Below are 7545 nucleotides of genomic sequence, written 5' to 3' on the forward strand. Positions count from 1 at the left end.
CGCCTAGGCCATGGCCTTACCTCAGCTAATTGAAAAAAAAAATTACATTAAAAGAATTGAAAATTTTTAGTTGCATAATGTATTTTTTAGATTCGGATTTAGTTTGGTCCTACTTGAATAAGTTTTGGCCCGCCCCTAAAAAAAATTTCCGCTCCACCCTTGGATGACATCTATTGCTTAATGTAACTGGTGACTCCGATTTGCTGTGATTATGCATGGTTGTAGTTATCTCTAACAAGCCCTGCCTCCAATGATGCATTACATTTCGTATTATTTTATTGAGGAAATCTCTGGTTGCCTCTGTGTCCAAATCGTTGGAGGCAACTTGGTGATTTATTATATATAATAAATGTCTGTGTTTTCAATGGAATCGATTACAGTTTCCTTCTAGCAAGAAGTGTGAAGCGTTAGAGAAAGATCCCTGAAAATCAGGGATCCCAATCACTTGCCCTGCATGCACAGAATGAAGAGAAGGAAGAATAAGATAACCAAATCTGTCAAACCAGAACTTCGGCCACTAGCAGATCTGCTTGTCAAAGGTTCTTTTCCACTCATGATTTTCTATTGCAACAAAAACCATTAAAGTTTATCATACAAAAACTTTATATCCAACTCACCGGAGACAAATAATATAGAAAATTCATATTCAATTTCTTTCTTCGTGCCCAATTCATAAAACCCACGTACGATCAGATCTATCAAAGGCAGATCCGAAAAGGACTAACGATGCGCAAGCTTCAACCGCCCCACTATATGTAGACTGCAATTATACGTCGGCAACAAATCCACGCTTAAATCGAAAAATTCTAAGAAATCTCCACAAAGCTATCACCTCTCCTTCCCTGCTTCCCTCTCTCTCTCTCCCTCTCTCAAAACACGCACTGCCATCCATGGCAATAACCCGACGCGCCTTCAACACTTTCTTGGTCTCCTTTCTTCTTCTCCAACTTGCTCTTGCAGCAGCGACACCAGCGTCCTCCCGCAAAATCTCTGCTTTCCCACTTGGTACGCTTCTCATACCCAGCTTGCCATCTCAATTTGGTACTTTATTTCCGTTCTCTGTTTGCCTCAATTGAGCTGCAGAATTGTTTGCACAGCGATTAGAAGTTTACTGCATTTATTGTTTCCTGTATAGAACTCACGAGCTAATTGATTAAATGTGATGGATCAGCATCTTTGCAGGGTTCAGAGAGTGGTGTTACTGGAATTGCAGAAGTAAAACGAAGGAATTTAAAAGGTGGTGGTGGTGGTCGTGGTGGTGCCATGGGCATTGGCAGCAGAGGTTTCAGGGGTGGAGGCATTGGTTATCATGCCAGGAGCGCTGCTGTTGCGCTTGATCACAGTTTGAGGACGACGACGTCTGCAGTCTCAGTGTCCAGCTTGATCATAATTGTCTTTCTGGTGTAGGAAGGAACTTGGCCTTTTGATAATCTTGTGATGTACCCATGGTTCCATGGAGATGAGATCGCCATCTGAATTTGCGACACTATGATATGGACAATCCGTTTATTAACCTTGCAACAACGACCAATCAAGAAGCGCACGTAACAGGCTGGAGCAAATTAAAACATCAGTTATATTACCTCAGGTGAGCATCAGATTTACAAAAAAGTTAAAATTTCGAAGTTCAGAAAAATGGGTAGATCTTAAACAACATTTTCCACTGCGTGCAGAAAAAAATAATTCCAGCAATCCTGCATGATAAACCTGTGAATTATGATACACTTCAGTTCAATCTGATAGAACACCCTTTTGCGGATTTACTTTGATATACGAAGAACTTTAGTTGCTGGCCCGGTGTCATGCTTCTGGATAGCAATTATACTGTCCATGTGCAAGACTGAATAACGTTCATAATCAATATGCTCCGCCAATCAAATTAACTTCACCTGTCGAGCAAGGTAAGGAAGCAGCAAAGCGAACTCTTGCAACAGCAGAAATGGATCAGGAGAAACAAAAGGAAGATAGACAAGTATCCAGCGCTTGAAAACCCATCTGATATACGAACATATGTAGGACTTGTTCTGAGAAGGAAAAGTACAATTGTAACCATTTGAAAAAAAGTGCTAAGAAAACTACGGAAAATTGAAAGAGTCGCCCAGATCATGGTTTGATCTATTGTGATGAACGGTTGAAAGGAAACAAGTAATATGCATTTTTATCATGTAGCGTTAGTTTGACGGACCTTATGAGTGAACTGAGTGATTTTTGGTTAGCCAGAATCACCATTCACTCACTCCAACAGCCCAAGCACAAGTAATTGTTTAATGTCAAGTCACACCACCTCCATAAACATCAACAAATTTTAACTCTTTGGTCACAGCTTACAAAGAATCCACAAGCTACCATCGCAGCAGTATATATGCAAGCCGGAAAGATGTAATTCTCAAGCAACAAGTGTTTGTGCATGCCACAACCATGGGCTAATGCAGCTCATAGACGAAGCACAAATCCCACCAATAAAGCTAAAACATAATGACCAAAACAACCAGCAAATAAAGTTAGTGTCAGTAGCTCACCAATAAACGCATTTGCAAGTAGCTGCTCATAAATTAACTGCAAATATACTAGCAAACTACCTAATATAGTCACCATCAATGTTCTCTGCAATGCAATCCAGAAGATATAATGTAGGTAACTTCTGTTCTTTACAATGCTAATCCAACATAACGTTATGATTGCGGCTAGCAGATGACGCAGTTGACATAAGGGCAGCAACACTAGTCAAAAAACCTGTTAAAGAGTGAAAAGGTTTCTCTCTGAGGCAAAGACCTTTGGACCTTTGGTGATCCTTCAACAACCAGCAAAGAGAGAGGAGGCCTTCAGGGAGCCTTGTCAAGTCCACAGAAGACAGATTGGTGAAAAGCTCTTCTATTTGGTTTCTTTTTGCAAAGATACTATCAATCGCTCCACATGCACTGAACTGCATTCTCACCATAGCCAGACCCAACGACCCATATTATGCGGGATTTGGCACTAACACTCCAGCTAAAAATGCTAAATCCCTATTTTCTAGCGTGTATAGTGTCTGAAAAGAACAATGACGTGCCTACTGGTGAAGTTGTGCCAATTAGAACCATCGGCATCAATTCTTCAACTTTAAATTGTGCAGTAGCTATTTGAGTAGTGTAGGAAGATACAAAAATTGCCTGATAAGGTAGCATAGGTTAATAAGGAACAGGAATCAACATTCAGTACTAATCCATTTGGATGGGAGTCCGTTCTATTAACAAAATAAATGTAAAAATGAGCACTGCACAACTCTCGTACCCAAAAGCTCATCAGCATATCATGAACCTAGCTAAACACCTGCAACGAACTTAAGGATAAAACAACAATCAACAACCACAAGGAAGGACTCACTTAGGCTGCTTCCTTCCAACAGGAAAAACAAGAGGGCATTTCAGGCTTTCAGCCTAACCAAGTGTCCTGTCAAGCTGTTGAAAGAGAGGTCCCTACAAAAGTTATGTGGTGAAATAAACTTACTGCAAAACAAGTCTAGAAGGCACAACAAGGCTGCAAAATAAGATTGACAGCATGAAACAAATAAACCCAAATGTGCTGAAATAACAGAAACAAAATGTATTGATAGGCAAAATGTACAGAAATAACACAAAGAAAAACTTGACTATCTGAGAGAATATATGCTAGACATGTTATAAAAATACCGGATCAACCACATTTAATGTGGCGATTGATATCATGAAACTAAATACCTAAACATTGAATTAGAGCAGTGAACATCTAAAAGAGATACCTAAGCATGTTACGGAACTACAAAATATGCATTTGAAGTCACTAAGCATGACAATAACAAATAAAAAATTTGGAAAAGAAGACACACAAAACTAAGTCAGGTGATATAGGATTGCTGCTGATGCAATTCAAATCAACCTGAATCTACTGAATCTGGAACTGGTTTTGATAATGCAGGCTTCCACAAAAAGAACAGTCCTTTGGCTTCTCTCTTCAGAAATTTTAGCGCCTACTTCAATAGTTATTTCATCAATAAAAAGAGAGGTAACAACAAAAGCCCAAGAGAAATTACAAACAGGAAACCACATTGCAATACGCAGCCACTGTGTTCTAGCACAGCGGTTTGCTGCCGCTGCTCGATCATATGGCAGTAGGACATCATCTGCACCAATGGCTAATTGCCAGCTTGAAATCGACCAGTTCAGTCCACAAACTTCTTAGTCATGGGCACCATATTTGCCAATTAAAGATTAAACTATCTCTTCTACCACTTGCCAGAATATGAATATTGCAAGCAAGTGAGCCAACTCTTGACTGATGACCACGGAGAGTTCTCAACTGCAGAAGACATGAAAAGGGATACAAGATTTCAGTAAAGAACACAAGCTAGTTACGCCTCCTCCTTCCAAAACTCTTCGTTCACAAAAAGCGAGTCCTGAACTCTAAGCCAAGAATTATTCTTATTAACCAACCAACCAAAAGTAAAACTTCATTCGTAAAAAATATCCACGGGAACCAGTTGTTTGAAATCCACATGATAGAAGCAAAAAGGTCCCTGAATCCTCTACTTTTTTTTTGTGCTGTTTTTTTCTCAATGGAGAACTCAAAATACCCTTGCTTACTAGCAGAACACCACATCGAAAACCCGGAGGAGGCGTCAAGGCAAGAGGCAAACCTGTTTAGCTGCTGATGCATACCACGATTGAACTGCTTAATTGTTGAGACCAATAGCAAAATGCCGGCATGAGGAGCCCAACTGGCGCTTATAAATAGCCATTCTGGACATCAACTTAGATGCGGTCCCATCTGATGCATTCCAGATAAATATGGAATGCCCAAAAGCAATTGTTACAATGTTGCTGCTGCTCCAGTCGAGAAGATTTAGACAGAAATCATCCAGAAGGTCGGTGCATCGAGAGTTCTTTCTACAGTCTGAGCAACTAAAACGAGGTAGGCCATCACCACTCCAAAAGGGAAATAATGGAACGAAAAAATGGCCCAAAACTCAATTAACCAAGAATGAACTACGTTAACATATATTGAAAGTTGAAACAAAGGCTAACCGCATCGAGAATGCGTCTGGGAGGCTTCACGGAGCTAAAATTGCTGTGGAGACCAACACCAGACTTCCTTCAAGAGGGTCTTCACTGATTCCGAAGATATGCTTCTAAAAGAAAGGATCCTGGTGTGGTTCTTCAGACATGGCTCCGTAAGACGCCTTTGATATGCTTCTTGGGATGGACAACTAATGACCAATGGCTTCTGCGTCTTTGAATCCTCCATTAAGTACCGAGAAAGTAGAGGTCCAGGGCACCTCTGTTCGGAATGAACCTGCCAGAATGAACACAGCAAATCTATTTAGACTTCTCAGTCGAGGTTGTTGCATTTTGGGAGAAAAACAACATTGAGAAAGGAAAATGAAAGGACGAAGACGACAGAGATTCCAGTTTTTCTCAACATTGCATGGAAATTGGGAAAACGAGACATAACCAAAGGAGAATCCCAGAATCCTGGTTGTACTGAAATTTATGTGAATATTACAGGAAATCAGGAGAAGCTAGCGTTGAAATCTACGAAGAGAAAAACAAGCACATTCAGGAAAACGGGAAACCTTGTGGAGAATTCCCCAAACAAACCGGAGAAATTCCTTCAGTTCTGGACCAAACAACGTTATTGGCCCATGAACAAATGTAACTCAAACAAAAGAAGGAAAAGAACCGAAATCACCACGAACGGAGACAATCTGAAAGCACAAATTAGAACGGGCAGAAGTCAGGCAGATTATCGCACGTATTGCCTCCACGGCGGATTTCTGGGAGCCAGTCGCTGTTCAAGAATTGGGCGCTTAGGGCTGTTTGGTAGGAGGAAAAGAAAATGAAAGAAGGAAAAGGTGTGTTTGGCTGCAAAGAAAAATGGAGGAAAAGAAATTGCAGGAAAAGAAGCAAAAGGTGTGTTTGGCTGCAAAGAAAAATGGAGGAAAAGAAGCAAAAGGTGTTTGGCTGCAAGGAGAGGAGAAGAAAAAGGAGCGATTGCCTAGTGTAAATCTCTTTCCATCTAAATTGAACGGATTGGAAAGAAAATGAAAGAAATGTAAGGGAAAGAGTTTTATATTCTCACACTATTCCTCATTTTCTTTTCCTCCTTTTTAAATCTATGTGCTATTTAGTTTTTTTTTTCATTTCATTTCTTTCAATTTCCTTTTTATTCAAACAAACTTTTTAATCAACTCTTTCCATTCATTTCCCTTCCTTTTCTCTTTTCTTCCCTTCCCTTCTCATTCCCTTTCTTTTCATCTGTTTCCTTTCCCTCCAACCAAACAAAGCCTTATGATTCTCGGACGACGGCCATTCTCTCATTAGGATATTGTGGTTAAGGGCCTGTGTTTGGTAGGAAGGAATGAGAGGGATTGAGCAATTCCTCTTTTGTTTGGTGGGCTAATTAGAAATTAAAGAAAAAAAAGAAAAAGAACAAAAGGTGTTTAACTGCAAAGGGAAGGAAGGGAAATGAAATGAAAGTGAGGGATTGTTTAGTGTAAATCTCTTTCCTCCCAAATCGAATGAATTGTAAAGGAAAAAAAAGAAAAGTAAGTGAAAGAGTTTTTTATTCTCACACTACCCCTCATTTTCTTTTCCTCTTTTTTAAATCCATGTGTTATTTAGTCTTTTTTTTCGTTCCATTCATTTCCCTTTCATTTCTATCTAAACAAACCTTTTAATCAATTATTTCTATTCCTTTTCATTCCATTCATTTCCTTTCCATTTTCATTCCATTCATTTTCCTTCCCTGCCCTTTTCTTCCTAATATGCCGGCTGACGGATATTGCGACTGGCGAGCAACGGTATTTATAGTTTAGGGTGTTTTTTTAGTGGCATTAGGCATTCCTTAGTTGTTCCTTTTAATATGTCGATGGTTGTTAAAATTTTTAAAAACGATTAAAAATAATAAAATTGATAATAACCACGACGAAGATTTATGATAATTATAGAGACTATTTTATGGACCTTTTGACGATAAATTAATAAATTTTATTCACCTAACACGGCCATTGACTTTTCATTTGTTTATTATGTTTGTAGTCATATATTTTAGTTATTTAGTCATCCTGATTTTTATGAGTTTAGGAACTAAATTTTAAATGATACCAAGTCAACTGGGCAGAGTGGAAACCATGGCAAGTGGGCTCAACTTAGATTTGGGCAACAGTCCGACGTATCGTACCTGAGTTCGGGCCCGGTTTCGATATACGATACTCAAGTTTGGGCTCCACTTAGCTTTATTAAAATAAAAAAAATAATATAAAATAATTTTTTTAGTATAAAATATATTTTTAATAATAAAAAATATATTATTATTAAATAAAAAAATAAAAAAAAAATAAAAAATTGGGACGAATTGAGTCCATTGGGGGTAATTTAAGGTGCTATGTATCATTCTCTTATTGTTTGTAAAATATGCTTTCAAATTTTTTATATTTAGAAAAACAAAACATATTAGTACTATGGCAAAGAAATTTCAAAAATTTAATTTATTAAAATCATTTTTTGTTTCATTTTGATACTTATTTCAAAA

General features: G+C 38.4%; 1 long non-coding RNA gene across 12 annotated transcripts; it reads right to left on the bottom strand.

Annotated features, from left to right (window-relative positions):
* Positions 1-527: 527 nt before the first annotated feature.
* Positions 528-6035, bottom strand: LOC116259177 (uncharacterized). 12 transcript variants are annotated; one of them, XR_007574004.1, is made up of 4 exons: positions 5767-6035; positions 5040-5307; positions 4652-4908; positions 528-4314 (listed from the first exon to the last, which is right to left on the bottom strand). It is a non-coding gene; the product is annotated as an uncharacterized LOC116259177 (long non-coding RNA). The 12 variants fall into 12 exon arrangements; XR_007574000.1 differs by having other exon boundaries at positions 5707-6035; XR_007573999.1 differs by having other exon boundaries at positions 5704-6035.
* Positions 6036-7545: the final 1510 nt, after the last annotated feature.

The sequence above is a fragment of the Nymphaea colorata genome, chromosome 8 (genome assembly GCF_008831285.2).
Source record: "Nymphaea colorata isolate Beijing-Zhang1983 chromosome 8, ASM883128v2, whole genome shotgun sequence".
Lineage (NCBI taxonomy): Eukaryota > Viridiplantae > Streptophyta > Magnoliopsida > Nymphaeales > Nymphaeaceae > Nymphaea > Nymphaea colorata.